Source organism: Wyeomyia smithii, chromosome 1, assembly GCF_029784165.1.
Source record: "Wyeomyia smithii strain HCP4-BCI-WySm-NY-G18 chromosome 1, ASM2978416v1, whole genome shotgun sequence".
In the NCBI taxonomy this organism is placed as follows: Eukaryota; Metazoa; Arthropoda; class Insecta; order Diptera; family Culicidae; genus Wyeomyia; species Wyeomyia smithii.
In genome coordinates, this window is record NC_073694.1 from 45,846,254 (window position 1) to 45,863,238 (window position 16,985).

Consider the following 16,985-nt stretch of genomic DNA (forward strand, 5'->3'; position numbering starts at 1 on the left):
GTTGTTTTACTTCAAGACCCAAATGCCTCGACACTACAAAGGGAACATTTACAGGATCAGTAAAGCAACTTCAAACCACATAAGACATCGATGTTAATCGACCATTTTCGATTTGGTTTAAGCTTTTCTAGTAATATATTTTAACAAGACTTATTTTTGAAAAAAGTAAAGCTGTGTGAAAATGGTGTTAATCAACCAAAATAATCTTAGAGCCTGGACGGTGTGTTTGATAGGTATGACGTCTCCGGCAGAATTGAAAATGGTAGTTTTTTACTTTCGAAAAAAGTACACACTCTAAAAAAATTTAAAGAAAAAATATAGAAATAAAATTAAAAATATATAATTTTTTTTTCAAATTTTGTTGAAAAAAACATGTTTTTGCCTGTAAAATCTACAAAAGGTAAGCTAAAATTTTATGGTTGTTGGATCATGGAGTTATGGAAATATGAATAGCTCAATTTTTGTGAAGAATTTTTTTTTTGGACGGTTTATTTGGTGTATAGAGTCGTTGGTAATTTTGTTCTTCAAAAAAAAAAACATGGAAAATTGAAAATATATATGAAAGAAATAATAATTATTAGTATTTTTCTATACATAATAAGTCTTCAAAAGAATCATACAGATAGGTTTAATGAGTTTTAATTTTTAGCTTAAAGATAGGTATATTATGAATTCAATATCTTGAAAAACCCCAATTCTGAAAAATATATTTATTTTGAAAACCAAAAATGGTACCTAAACATTGATTTGAACTTGAATAATCAGAAAACAAAATAAGTTAAAACTTAGAAAAATTTTTTTTTTCAGATTTTTCACAGTGTATATTTTATTTAAAAAGAAAAAAAATACCATCTACAACTTTGTCAGAGACACTATACCGATAGAATCAACCGTTTCGGTCCTAAAAATATTGTTTATCCTCAAAAAAATGGTGGGCGATCTTACCCCGCTGGTGGGCGGGCTTACCCCGCATGAAAAAGATCTGCACATTTTCAATGAATTTTTAAAATTTAAAAAAAAGCTGAAAAATAAACAAAAGTATTTCAGTTCTTATTTTTTTAATGCGGGTATTGAATAGAAGAACCTCTTAGCGAAGAAAAAATGAAAATGCAGCCGCAACTTTTTTTTCTATAAACAGAATTGCTTAAGGAGGCGGTCTTACCCCGCTTACCCCTACACTAAAATTGATCAAACTCTGTCGACAGGATATTGAAGAAGATGATTCACAGCGATGACATATAATGAAAGGTGTGTCAATCGTTGTAGTTGAGCTTTAATTGATCCTCGTGTATGCAACAAGTTGTATAACCATCTACCGTACGTTACGATCATTAGTTTAATGACAAGTACTTCTCACATTAGCAATGTAAACAAAACTGTAGTCACGTACCTGACGATAAACTTTTTTTTCACGTCAAATGCGTAATAAAGCACTTGTTCGGTTTCTCCCTTGGAGGGTTACTGACCCTTTAATGCGCTCTCAACTTGTTACTTAGAACGCATTTGTACACGTAGTCGCTGCAAAACGATGTGTTAATCCACTGCCTAAGGCAGCCGATATCTTGTTATCCAAGTGAATCCTAATTCGTCTTTGGTTGACTGAACATTTCGACTCATGCTACCGTTTCTAGGTGTAAAGTAGTGATTCGTCGCCCAGTTATTTTCACTTCCATATTAAAATTTTTATAGGAGTCCAGTATTACGCCATCCACCTTAGACTGCAAAAAACATGTCCAGTCGATTGGAACGTCCATAATGCACACAAGAAGTTAGCATACGTTACGCGAACGCACGAGGAGTAATTAAAAGTTATCAAGGGCTTTCTAGCGGCACATGGTAGAACGCTTTCATGGCCAACGCAAACTGCAGCTGAGGTGCTCAACTGAGCAATTTTTGGTTGAGCTTTACCGCGAGTTGCTTAGTTGAGTTTTTTTTTTGCGAATGGCAAGATTTTCTAAATTTGCTTACAGCGCAGTTCTTACACTCACGTTAATTCAATTTTTGTTCTCGTATTGAGTGCATGATAATTGTTCAATTGCTAAATTTGTTGAAGTGATCAAACTAATGTCTTGCATTTCTCATGGATATATTTCTATATTAGATACTTACTCCTTTATCAAACTAGGCTAAACAGGCACGATTTTCCTGTTTACGCTTGCGTAAAATGCACGCCAAATTGCTACACGCAACCTGTTGGACAGCATTGGACTAATGACGCCCGTTGAAGTATTAACGGGCGGTTGCCTTAATTTCTCAATGCTGATAAAAATCGACCTCTTGCAGGCGAGTGAGGAAATCGATTTCGCGAATATAGTTTTCCCCTCCGCTTTGGATAGAACTAGTACCACAGTTTCACCGTGCACCTCATTCGAGCCCACCCAGCAACGCCTTTATTCGACTTTTTGATGTGAGCGCAACCTGCACAGCGCCAGCCTAGTAGCTATGTTGTAATTATTTAGCATAGAGATATTGCAGCATAATTCATCTCATTGCATGATACACTCATGTGGGATTTGTTGCAGCTCTCGGTATAACAACTTGCTTCACGTGCTGCCATTCGAGAAAGCAGTAATGCAACTTGATCACTAACAGGCTGAGCTTAATAAACTTTGATCTGGTCATTGCTTTCGCGAGCAGAAAAGTACATCTAAGGTGAATTATATACCTAGAATGGAATCTCGAATGATCTTAATTATCATCGAATCATTAATTATATTGCATTGAGAGTAAATTGTCATACCTCATACCTTAAATATCTCAATTTATATTTTTGCTGTGGGGCAATTCCATGAAAAATGCCCCAGTTTTAGTATTTTTTCAATTGTTCTTTTTTATTTTGACTGATACTTTGCAAAGATTTTTCTATGGGCCAAAAATGCCATTGTGCTGTTGTTCCCACCTTTTTTTTTTGATAGCTGTGAAAAAATGTTATGTAAAAACGATACTGATGATTACAAATATTTTCAGAGCCAGTTCATTGTGCTTCGGTTTTTGATGTGTTCTGGCTCTCCAGAAAGATTTGCGTATGCTTAACGTAGTGTGATCATGCTTTGTACGGCTAAAATACGTTTCAAACATTTTATTCAAACACTCTTTGTGATATACTTCCTGATTAATACCAAACCGCTTGGTTTGAACCACGGTTTTGAAATTCTTTTATCGGATATTACGATGTACAATCTTCGAACTTAAACTTGTGCTCGAACTTGTAGATTATTTTTGGAAGATCAGTGAATTTGTGTTTAGTGTAGGATCGATCGTTTCCGGGCATTTTCGACTTCGATAAAGAAAAGTTGCTTTCATTATTTCCTTTTTTTTTAAGGCCAAACGGTATTGAAGCCAAAAATGGCCGACTTCGAGCCACCAGGTCGAACGATCAAGGGCACAAGACTCGGTAACAGTTAATGCAAAAACGCTATTTCATGTTTGTTGCGGTGAAATAAACATAAAGTTGCGCTTTCACAGGAAACGCATTATCTATTTGCGAGTCTTGTTTTTCTGAAAATTCGAAGTGATGGTTCGAAATCGGCTATTTTTGGTTTCAATACCGTTTCACCTTAAAGGCTTGCAGATGTATGAATTTGAACAACGGAACTCTCTGGCTGCTTTCCGCTGACTTTCCGAATCCTTGTTGTTGAACGGGTTGTGGAGCGAGGCGTTTTCTCAATGCCTAAACACAATGGATACATTGCGGCTGCGTTTGCGGCAATTTGACAGTTAGCCCATACATTTTCTGTCAAATTAACGTCAACGCAACGCAACGCAAACGTATCCATTGTGTTTGGGTTTTTATTTATTAACTCCGTTGGACGGCCGCTACCTATCTTCCGGATTACTGTCATAGAATCCAGGATATGGAATACAATGGATACCGGTATATGTTTACTCTTGAACTTTGAGCTTTTTCGTTTTCAATTGCTTCGAAGAATTGTACACCACGAGCGCGCAGTTCCTCTTGTTTTAGCGGCATTTTGAACACGAATTAACATGTTAAACAGCGATGCCAGATTGGAAGACATGCCTTTAAATGGAAGACATTTACCCTGCGGTGAAGACAACTTTGTTTGTGAAGACAAACATTGTGAAAACATTAGAAAATATGTGATATGACCCGCATTTTGCAGAGGTGGTGATCTTTTTTTGTTTTTGCTCGACAGTTTTTGATTTGCAGGTAACTTTTTCAGTCTTTGGTCGGTCCTAACGAGCCATCTCGGGTTGGAAGACATGTAAAGCCGTTTTTTATTGGAATGTGAAGACATTTGGAAAAATGAGCTGGCATCCCTGATGTTCAAGTGAAATAGAATGTGTAACAATTTTTGTGAAGGGTTTGGATCAGAGCCTGACAAAATCATTTTCAATTGACAATTATCAGGTTGTAGTAACGCTTTGACCCGTCGCTTTCAATTGAAAAGCTTTTGTATCATTCTCAAGCTTTCCGTGAGTCACACGTAAGCTACTCGGAAGGCCTTGCTTTGAGTTTGACAACTGAAGGGTTCGAAACTGATACAAATGCGTTTCAATTGAAAGAAAAGATTATCACCGTCACTCTCACATGACGATTCTCAATCGAAATTGACAATTAGCGCCAACGGAGACAGAGGGCTTCCACACAGTACTGCGCGAAAATATATGAACGAGGGAGAAAAGAAAATGTGACGATATGAAACGGTGCGATGCGGTGCTAGTTTTAATTGAGATACTGAAGAAAAGAAAAGATTCTCTCTTTCCGTCACTCTCTCCGTCAGTTGAAATAGTCATCAGTTTCATTTGAAACGATCCGATGAACAACAAAGAAAGAAAGAAGTGATTCGATGACAGCAGCCGGAAGGAATCAAGTGAAAATGAAACTGTTCGAATCGAAGTGACAGCGCGGAATAATCAGTTTCATTGTTTTGTTTCGAAAATGTTGAGCCCTGGTTTGGATACATTCACCTAAGGTGATGTTGCAACTATTTTCATGTTCAATGGACGCTGTTTAGCTATTTAATGCCGTTGGTTAAGTTGTTTAGCATCCGAAACACTATACTTTTACGTAATGTAATGTATTAATGAAGCTAAGCCTTCTAGAATGGGAAATGCGAAAAAGTAGCTTTTATCATACAAACCTTCGAGCAATTTAGAATGCAATGCGCCAAATGGAGACGAAACAATCGACTTCTTGTAAGTTTAGGATTGCTTGGGGCCTCATAAGAGAACCACAAAAACATGGTTCTGAAACATCAACTATCTTGACTCACCCTACTGTATACAGTATGCTGCTAAAAGTAAAGTATCTGTTACATTCGTAACTGAATTAGTCAGCTTTTTACTTTTTACTTTACGTATTTCCTTCTGTCTCTTGTTTACTTGCTATTCTTTTATTCTCTGTTTCCTACATCTTGCTTGTCATGAATTGAGAGCCATTAGCCTAAAACAAAACACAAAATCACTACAAGCCATCCGCGTTCATACATACCCAACAATAACATTTCTTACTAACAGATGTCAGTGCAATAGCTCTTTATTTCCGTGACTGTTTTAGTTCCCATCTTTCTTCTTTTTCTACCACAAATTTATCTTTCTCTACAAATCTTTTCACTGTTCTCCATTATACATTGTTCTATTTATCTATCTTTCTCTATTTCTCTCTCTTCATCTCTTTCTTCAACTCTTTCTATCTCTCTCTATTCCTCTCTACCTTTCTCTCTCTTTTTATCTGCCTCTTTCTCTCTATCATTCTCTCTATCTTTCTTTATCTATTTATCTCTATATTCTTCACTCTCCATCTCTTTCTTTATCTCTCTCTTTGTCTTCATCTCTCTTTATCTCTATCTATCTCTCTCTATCCCTCCCTACCATTTTTTCTCTCTATATCTTTCTCTCTCACTATCTTTCTCTCACTGTAAATCTTTCTCTCTATCTTCCTTTTCCTCTATCTCTCTCCATTTATCTCTGTCTCTGTCTCTGTATCTATTTCTATTTATATTTCTATTCCTATTTCTATTTCTGTTTCTATTTCCATCTCTATCTCTATCTCTATCTCTATCTCTATCTCTATCTCTATCTCTATCTCTATCTCCATCTCCAACTCCAACTCCAACTCCATCTCTATCTCTATCTCTATCTCTATCTCTATCTCTATCTCTATCTCTATCTCTATCTCTATCTCTATCTCTATCTCTATCTCTATCTCTATTTCTATCTCTATCTCTATCTCTATCTCTATCTCTATCTCTATCTCTATCTCTATCTCTATCTCTATCTCTATCTCTATCTCTATCTCTATCTCTATCTCTATCTCTATCTCTATCTCTATCTCTATCTCTATCTCTATCTCTATCTCTATCTCTATCTCTATCTCTATCTCTATCTCTATCTCTATCTCTATCTCTATCTCTATCTCTATCTCTATCTCTATCTCTATCTCTATCTCTATCTCTATCTCTATCTCTATCTCTATCTCTATCTCTATCTCTATCTCTATCTCTATCTCTATCTCTATCTCTATCTCTATCTCTATCTCTATCTCTATCTCTATCTCTATCTCTATCTCTATCTCTATCTCTATCTCTATCTCTATCTCTATCTCTATCTCTATCTCTATCTCTATCTCTATCTCTATCTCTATCTCTATCTCTATCTCTATCTCTATCTCTATCTCTATCTCTATCTCTATCTCTATCTCTATCTCTATCTCTATCTCTATCTCTATCTCTATCTCTATCTCTATCTCTATCTCTATCTCTATCTCTATCTCTATCTCTATCTCTATCTCTATTTCTATCTCTATCTCTATCTCTATCTCTATCTCTATCTCTATCTCTATCTCTATCTCTATCTCTATCTCTATCTCTATCTCTATCTCTATCTCTATCTCTATCTCTATCTCTATCTCTATCTCTATCTCTATCTCTATCTCTATCTCTATCTCTATCTCTATCTCTATCTCTATCTCTATCTCTATCTCTATCTCTATCTCTATCTCTATCTCTATCTCTATCTCTATCTCTATCTCTATCTCTATCTCTATCTCTATCTCTATCTCTATCTCTATCTCTATCTCTATCTCTATCTCTATCTCTATCTCTATCTCTATCTCTATCTCTATCTCTATCTCTATCTCTATCTCTATCTCTATCTCTATCTCTATCTCTATCTCTATCTCTATCTCTATCTCTATCTCTATCTCTATCTCTATCTCTATCTCTATCTCTATCTCTATCTCTATCTCTATCTCTATCTCTATCTCTATCTCTATCTCTATCTCTATCTCTATCTCTATCTCTATCTCTATCTCTATCTCTATCTCTATTTCTATCTCTATCTCTATCTCTATCTCTATCTCTATCTCTATCTCTATCTCTATCTCTATCTCTATCTCTATCTCTATCTCTATCTCTATCTCTATCTCTATCTCTATCTCTATCTCTATCTCTATCTCTATCTCTATCTCTATCTCTATCTCTATCTCTATCTCTATCTCTATCTCTATCTCTATCTCTATCTCTATCTCTATCTCTATCTCTATCTCTATCTCTATCTCTATTTCTATCTCTATCTCTATCTCTATCTCTATCTCTATCTCTATCTCTATCTCTATCTCTATCTCTATCTCTATCTCTATCTCTATCTCTATCACTTAAAAAAGCTTCTAGAGCTCAACAAAAGAGCTCTTCGTACATACGTCGGCCTACACTCTGAGAAAAATGCACGTAAAATTTACCGGGAAAAGTGACTGATTCTCATCCACCTTCTTTTCACGTAACTTATTCTGTGTTACACTTTCTAAGGTTTTTTTTTTATTCTCGCTTATTTTCCGTCGGACTAGTTCCGCCACTGTTGTTGTGCCAATCACCGACGCTCGGAGGCGACTCCACCCGGGACCCTAACTTACGACCCGTTGATTAACGGACCGGCGCCAACGGTTTTACTTCCTTATGCGATGGAAGGCGTGATCCCAGAGATTTTTCGCCTCAGAAAATCTCCCAGTGTCGGCTAGAATGAAATCTAGACCAGTTGGGTTGGTTGTGAGTGGATCACGCCACCCCACAACCATCGACACCTATGTCGGCGTTGGGATTCGAACCCAGGCGTGGTTGGCGGAGACGTTAGGACCGCATAGAATTTCCGATTTCCCCATGAGGGATAACGTACAACATTGGTAAAAATAAGTTTTTGCAGGGTTTTTATTGAACTTTACGAAAAAAAAATATTTGTCTGCTGTTCTGATAAATTCTCGAACTTTTCGTCGAAAACCTTCAACTAATTTTTGCACAGTAGCAACAACAATCGTATCGGCCATTCTTTACCACTTCACCATATCAGATGATGTTTTGATTGATTTGCCACACTTCTTCAATTTACGTTTAACCATTACCTAATAGCTTTCAATAGGACGAGACTGTGGGCAGCTTGAGGGTTAAACTTTTTTTCGGTAACATCAATATTATTCTGCTTAGTGGCAACTAGCTAGATCAGGCCAGAACTTAACGGGGCCTTCGTGTGACTGGATGAACGGCAAAATTATCTCCTAAAGACACTTGTTGACTTGTCCATTCTTGGTTGTTCCTGTGATGAAAAGCTACAGACGGCTTGCCAAATCATCAAATTGCGGGCGAGTTTATCCGCGAAAACAAATTTGAAGGTAACTTGAGCAATCTCCTTATGGTTAGCATGGTAAAATTCCCGAACCCGGGATTTGTCCATTTATCCGTTGTACACGGTCAAGACTTGCTCGTATAGCTTTCTGGCTCGGGTTATGGCAACCAGGTTCTGTTTCAGCGTCCTGTTGGGCTGTTTGCTAGCATGATGCGACCGTAATCCTTCACGCATTAAGATTCGACGAACTGTACTATGTGCTGCATTGAACCTTTTCGCCAAATCACGGAGGGAGACTCCAGGATTATTCTGGATTGCCCTGATGACCTTCACTTGTAATTTCCGGTCCAATGTTCCACTTCCACATTTGGTTTGTTTAGCGCGAAATTTTCACCTGTAAGTAAACAAACCTTTCAGATCAAAACGCTATCATAGGTTTCTCGGTACGACAACGAAATGGGCAGATACTAAGTGGAACAAACCTTGAACTGTTACTTATTCATTCTTCTCTTCTTTCTCCTTTGTTTCTTCTACTTTATCACCCTCTCTTCTTCTTACCTTTTTCATTTTCATTTTTTTCCTCTACATGAGTTGCTAGAAAATCACAATCCTCAATCGTTACCACTTGGCCGGTATTTAAAATTTTGACAGCAAATGAAAAGTAGATGAAGTGGCTTTGCAGTTTAAGTACCTACTGATTGAATGAGCATTGAAAACAGGGGAAAAAACTACCAGGCAATGACAGTTTTTTGGTGACATTCGAGAGTGTTCCTCTATAATTGATCGATCGTAGTGGAAAGACTGCCGACATAAAAATCCTTCAAAACATCTCTCAATATACGGTGACTCCTACACACAGATGTGGAAAACTCATTTTAAAAAACATGTGTTCGTCCTTAAAAGGATGGTTGGATTTAATTTTCACAAAACTGAGGACATGTCTATAGGTAGACGGTGCTTTCCACACAGAAGGGAGATCCAAAATCTAGCGCTGTGGAAGGTGCTGTTAACTCTATTGGTACGCTCTATTGCGGAGTTTGCTTTTCTTTGCACAAAGGTAAGGTGCCGAGAAGTATGTATGCTACTCCTTACGCTTATTCTTCCTACAGCCTTTTATGACAGCCGTCACAATAGTTTCGAATAATCAAACTACAATTTTCTGCATTTGAGTGGGTGCGTCGCATACGAACAATGTGCTAGTGCTGATGAGAGCGATACAAGATAGGTACCTGATAGCATACTAACGGAACACAGTTGAGGTAAAGAAAATCTTTCTAAGGTAAATTAACCTATAGTGGACCACTCGTCAGATTAACTCAATTCCTCTTAACACAAATCGGAATTTTAAAGTTTCTCGTGATTCTGATGCAGAATGGCTAGAAAAGATATTACGCGATGGAATTTTTCTGAAAATACCTCGAGTTCCACATAAACTGAGTTAATCTGGCACGTTTTTACGGGAAGGAAAGGGGCCCACTATAGGCTAATTTACCTTAGATGCGTGTTAAGAAGGAGGACATTCACTATTTGCGCGTCCGCACCAGCACTATTAAGAACAAGTTGTAGTTCCAGGTACAACCATGTAACAAATGCGACATGATATTTTAATTACGATTTATAGGACCCTCTGTATCGAAAACATATACACGGTACCCCGCTGGACCATTGTTATAAAAAAAATTGTCCATCAAATCCAAGTATAGGGGTCAATTCTAGAGGTCATTTTACGCCTCTGGTTTAATTTAAAAAAAAAAAAACACCGACTGGATCTCGGGAAATCTCAATTTTAGTGTGTTAGTTAATAAATTTCAAAATAATTCTTATTCGATTCATACAATATCATCAAAATTCATCCAAAAACTTGTCCAAATCATTTTATACCAAAATATATTTGTTGGTGTTGTTACAATTATGATAATTCATCACTGACTTAACTCTCCAAATTGACTTAAGTATGTTATTTGTATGGCTTAGTAGCTCTAGTTTAATTTAAATGTTACTCTCTGTGAAGTGAATGTGGAAAAATGAATCATTGTGTTTTATTACAAATCCACACACAAACGCTCCCAAACACACATAAATATTCACACACGTATACATATGAACACACAAACTTTGAAAATTATGTATTATATTTTCTCAATTAGAAAGACAAATGCTGCTGAATGTTTGGCTTCTACTACTTTATCAAATTTTTAATTGTTAGTGCGATTTCCAGGTTCTGGATAGTGAAAGAACAGTGTATATTAAATGGTTTTGTTTTTGTCTCGAGCATGGGTTCAAAAAGACAATTTCTGATTTTGCCAGCAGCTGAGAAATTCTACAACTTCCGTTCTTTTTAAATTACCACATCACTAACCCTCGAAAGACAGTCTGCGTCAATTTGACTCCTCGCTTTAGTGACATTACCCTCTTCGTTTTCAAATAGTGCAATATGTTCACGTTTTTTAAAAAACAGAATTCTGGTATTTGTTATGTCTCGATGTGTTACCACCATAATGATCACTCAATATTAAATTTTAAACAAAAACTTGCCTTTCAAATCATTTAATTTGAAATTTATGCATCAATTTCACGTCGAAATAAGATTATCTTTCCAGGGCTAAGTAAGTACCTTGTACCAGAGTTCTGTAGAGACACTGGAAGATGCCTTGGCCATCACAATGAACAAGCTTCCGAGCCTGTTCATTTCAACGTGATTTGGCAACTGAAAAAACTCCAGATTCACAACGATCATTTATTAAGTGCCTTGATTGAGTATAACAGTAATCACATGTGTTAGCCTATACTGCCTTTCTTGCATAGTTGACGTAAAAGCCAATATGTCCAAAATGTACTTTTTTGTTGATTCGACTTTCTTGTTCTAAAATAAATACAATAATACACACTAAAAGAAACTTTTTTGTTCTGAAACATTCGAGAAATATTAAAAATGCGTAACTACCAATTGGTTTTACTCCCTGCGAAATGCAATTGTTTAAAAAAATCGTAATATTCGATACACAGAAAAAAGAGACTAAATTCTCTTATTATATATATTTTTTTGAATAACTCTGTCTAATTAGGAAAATATAATACATAATTTTCAAAATTTGTGTGTAATATATATGTATACGTGTGTGAATATTTGTGTGTGTATGTGAGTGCGTGTTTGTGTGTGTTTATGTGTGGGTTTGTATGAAACACAACAAGTTTAAATTATTTTTTTCCCATTCAATTCACAGAACGTAACATTTCAATTAAACTAGAGCCACTAAGCCATACAAATAACACACTTAAGCCAATTAGGAGAGTTAATTCAGTGGTGAATTATCATAATTGTAGCAACACCAACAAGTATATTTTGGCATAAAATGATTTGGGCAAGTTTTTGGATGAATTTCAATGATATTGCATGAATCGAATACGGATTATTTCGAAATTTATTAACTAACACACTAAAATTGAGATTTCTCGAGATCCAGTCGGTGGATTTTTTCAAAAATTTAACCAGAGGTGTTAAATGACCTCAAGAATTGACCCCTATACTTGGATTTGATGGACAATTTTTTTTTATAATAATGGTCCAGCGGGGCACCGTGATATATCTTAAATTTTGCCGACAGGTTTGGACAGAATTTGAGAATAAATATAACGGTGTTCTCTGGTGTTGCTGTATGTACCCCCTCTCTTAGTCTTTTAGTTAAGCTCCGTTTTTCTTTCTATCTCACTTAAAGTCTCTCTGTCTGTCCCTCTTCCTATCAGTCTATCTTTTTCAGTTATTCTCAGACTCAGATAGACCACTTTTTTTGCTCTCAGTTTCTCTTTACAGTTATAAATTATCTCTTTTTTTCTCTCACACTCTCCTTTCTCACTTATATTATATGAATTTATTTCTTATATTTTTCACTTGTATTTCATTTTATAATGAGCATGAGCATGAGCATGATTGACCGCCCGCGGTTGCTACTCCGTTATTGCCAGATCAGCAGTAATTACACAGAGAACCAATAGATGATGCTTGGGGCCAACATGCATCCTCAATGTGTAAAATCTGGTGACCTTAATATATTAATCAGGCAATACCAGCGCCGGCCGCATCCGAATGCAGGTCAAAGAAGGAGTTTGTATAGGAAAATGTTGACGTGATACTCGCTTTATGGAAGCCGAGAACACCTCTGCACTTCCACGAGAAATCACTGGGATGTTGGAGAAAGGGCAAGGTATACAGCAGGGTTCGTTTTGGTGAACGATGCGCTGATTTCGAGCGTCGGGTTCTTTACAACAAGTGTCGCGCCATTGAGTTCATTACATCCGCCACGATATTCATAATGCGATTCGAACTTATTCAGTTTGAAAATGTAACACCGCAACAATAAATCGTACGCAAGGATACTGGATCTTTGACTGAATCGAGACAACTCCAAATGATCGGATATCTCCTCGTAAGGTGATCCTCTTTATACCGAAAGCTATTGCGCGTTGTTGATCTATCTAAAAATATGCCACTTGAAATGTATAAACACGGAGTCTCTCTAGGTTCGGTCAACCGGATATTTTCTATATAACAGATCGACTAACGACGTCTCTCGTATTCACTTCGTCTGCTCTAAAAAAAACGATCCCGCGAAAAACACACCTGAAAAACGGAATATAAAAATGATGCGCGCTTATTACGGAAACGAACCATGAGTATCTTTCTTGCCAAACACCGAGATCCTCTGCGTACGACGCGCGTGAAGTAGCCTTTACCACTTGTAGCAACCAGCTATTTGTTAATCTCGAGTACACGTTGGCCGCGATTCTTTGGAAGGTTTACATCGCGTTTTCGTTAGTCACGATATTTATCGACCGAACGAAATCTTCGGTGAGACATGAAAAAGCATCTGGGTAAACTCCGCGAAATCACTTAAATTCGAAAACGTTCATATGAGCAAAACTCTCCCGAACCGGAAACGCGGTTTACACCGAAGCATTACGGACGACCGCTATTTTTCCTTCTACCGACGCAGACGCTCGGGGATACGACATTTCGATGTGAATGTTACCTATTTAATAGAAAAATTGGCAAAGTTTTATGCATGCAAAGCCTTAATAATTTAAAAACGAAGTTATCCATATTGACCAATATATAGTCTCAAGTTTATTAACAAAATGCCGAACCAGTCATAATTGGAACGTATTATATAAAACATCTGCCCAAAAAGGAGCGGGGGCCTAGTGTGGTTGGTAACGTCTCCGTCAACCACGCTCGACGCCTGGGTTCGAATCCCACCGCCGACATAGGTGTCGATGGTTGTGAGGTGGCGTGATCCACTCACAACCAACCCAACTGGTCTAGATTTAATCCTAGCCGACACCGGGAGATTTTCTGAGGCGAAAAATCTCTGGGATCACGCCTTCCATCGCATGAGGAAGTAAAGCCGTTGGCGCCGGTCCGTTAATAAACGGGTCGTGAGTTAGGATCCTGGGTGTGGAGTCGCCTCCCTGGGCGTCGGTGATTGGCCACAACAGTGGCGGAACTAGACCGACGGAAAATAAACGAGAATAAAAAAAAAAAATTTGCCCAAAAGCTATAAAAATCGAAAAAGTGAAGCATAAGATTTTGGCTATCATTACTGCACCATAGTCCTCAAAATCGAACGTATTTTTTTGTTGTTGATAAACTGTACTTTCAGAAAAATACCCCTTTGATGCAATGAAAATGATGCTATGCGCTTAAAAATAGATTCAAATTTCCTCATTTTTCTCGACCAAAAAGGTATATAACCCCTTAAATCATGAGAATTTGGGTCGCGGCTTAAAGTTATATGCAACATAGGAAAATCGAAAAAAGCAAAGCCTTGGTGCCACATTTCGACTCGGAACCCGACCCTCCTGAACGGGCACATCGCAAGTGAAACGGTGTGAAACTGAATTGTAAAACAGTTCACGTTTGTATACGACTTCCTCAATAGGACTGCCATGGACGACTTTCTCCCACATATGCGCCTGAATTCAAGTTGTCAATCATCGACAAATATCACTCAAAATGTTAACGATGACATTCCCCCTCCGTGCATAACGAATCATATCATTTGACGCTAACTACGAAATTATCTTTGCTTCGAGTACTTCTTATGACTTTCGGAACCTCATTCACCTGACATTTCTTAATAACAATGCTCCTCTATCTGGATGTTGATGGCGCTTCGAGCGCTCTTTAGTTAGCCCAAGACGCAATCCCAAAAACGATCTTTTTCGACCCCTCTTCAATTCCTTCCAAGTGCGATTTCAAAACAAACAAAAAACAAAGCATTTCAAAAACACTATGAATAAAAATGCCACTTATCTGCTTCATGACGATCCGCTGGCTTCTTTTTGCACATTCCCGGGCAGCAGTAGAACCTGAACCGAAAAACTTGACCAATTACACTAATAAGAAAACAACTTTTTCACCAAAATCACACGTAGAACAAAACCGCACACATTATCCAGCTAGCCTTGTTGTCAGATTCAAACCACACAGTCATGAGAAGTAATACAGAACCCGCTGCAGACTACGGTGGCGTAGTACCATTCCATATGCCAATTCAGCCAGTTCATCAATGATTCTTCACGGAACTTAAGTGAATATTCCGCATCAAGCACAACACAACAAACATTCCCGAATAAACCCACTTCGCAATAACACCTGTAACTTACACGCACTATCCTATTAAACAAATTTTCGTCCAAAATATCACGCGAGCGAAAATTTTGACGTCCAAATCCGGCCACGGCCTACTTCGATCACCTCTATATTTTTCACTTGTATTTCATTTTATAATTTTTAAAATTTGAGTTAGAAATATCATGAAAACAAATGCATTTAGAAGTTATTCATTGATAGATTGAAAAAAATCGTACACACATTTCTATTAACTCTAAAACTGCTTATTCTAAATCTAAATATTAATAATTGCTAAACTTGTTCTACATTGAAAAATCAAAAAAGGTTCGCAGTTTCAGAATACATACTTAGCGTATTTTGGCTTTGCTGTTTATTTGCTAATCGAATTCTTTTTACTTACAATCGATATCAATCATTCGCAATCAACTACAATAATGCACAGAATAGCATTTGATTTTTTCCATCGTCAGATGCTAGATGTAATTGAGGTTCTTCATCAAACGAACTTTTCATCTTAAAGCATTCATTCGAAGCCATGAAACGGAACGAATGTCGGATACGCCACAAGATTCTCCTTCACTGAGTAGACGGGAGAACTTATACCAAACAAAACTAAACCTGACAACTTTCACTGCACACTTACTATGGGCGGGATCATCAACTCACCATTCCGAAACTTGACCGTGAAATCACATGAGCTGATAATTCGTCATTGATGCAGACTAAAAATGAACGGCTAGTCTTCCCTGGATACAGCACACTTAATACTTAAGGCGCAGTAGGTTAATGATAAGGTTGCACTTTTCGGCATGATTAATTAAATTTCAAGACAATGGAATATTTGTGGCACAAAAATCAAAATTAAAATGAATAGCATATTTCGATCGTATCTTACAATGTTATTGATAATTTTCAAATGCAATGTTGCATCATAATATAAAATAAATGCGACAACTGAGTTGGAATTTTAATAAATTTATCTTTGAAAGATTGGAATGGAAACAACCCAGTTTACCTATACGAAGAAGGAAGGTTTATCCTTAACATTCGGGTTCGCGAAGGGCAAGACACTGTCCCTTGAAAGTATTACCCGTTCACTTTTTTTCGAGATAAACGACGACGACCGATTCGTTTGAGGGTTTCAGGGCCATGCCGACTACCTACGCATGTCTAGAAGTGCAGTCAATACCTGTAGTACGAAAGCGCATCTGTGAAAGTTGTCCACTAAATGGACATGCGGAAATTCGTAACATGTTCGCCTCGTATCCCAATTCTGATCGAACGGAATAATACAACAATCCATTCAAACAGACGGTAAATGACCAACAAGGTTGTTTTGTGACTTTTTCGGTGGTGCGAACTTTCTTTTTAACGACCAGTAATTTTAGTTAAGGAACTTGAGATCCAGATTGAGAATGAATTTGCATTCTTTATGATTATTATAACCGGTGTCAAGAATATTCCACTCAATATTTATGAATATTATTCAACCGCCCGTTCAGTGAAATTTATCTAATAAAATAAACTTCATCGCGTGGGTAATAAAGTTCATTAACCCCCTGTCGGTGTTGTTGGTGTGCATAGTTGCCAAGCACTCAACTCAAGATGACCCACGCTCACCTTCCGAAACCATCTCGCTAAGCCATAGGCTAAAGCCAATAATTATATACCTACCTGTTTGTCGTATTTTACGTAGTGAATAGATTAAAAGACCCAAGTCATTTGCCAAGCCGCTTTGTTTGGCCTTTCGACTCACACCGCAGCTTCAAATGACGGG

General features: G+C 37.3%; 1 protein-coding gene across 3 annotated transcripts in view; it reads left to right on the forward strand.

The window, feature by feature from the left end:
* The window catches only part of LOC129717999 (uncharacterized), a 47,440-nt gene that overhangs the window by 12,638 nt on the left and 17,817 nt on the right, over window positions 1–16,985 (forward strand). The gene's annotated exons all lie outside the window — the stretch shown is intronic.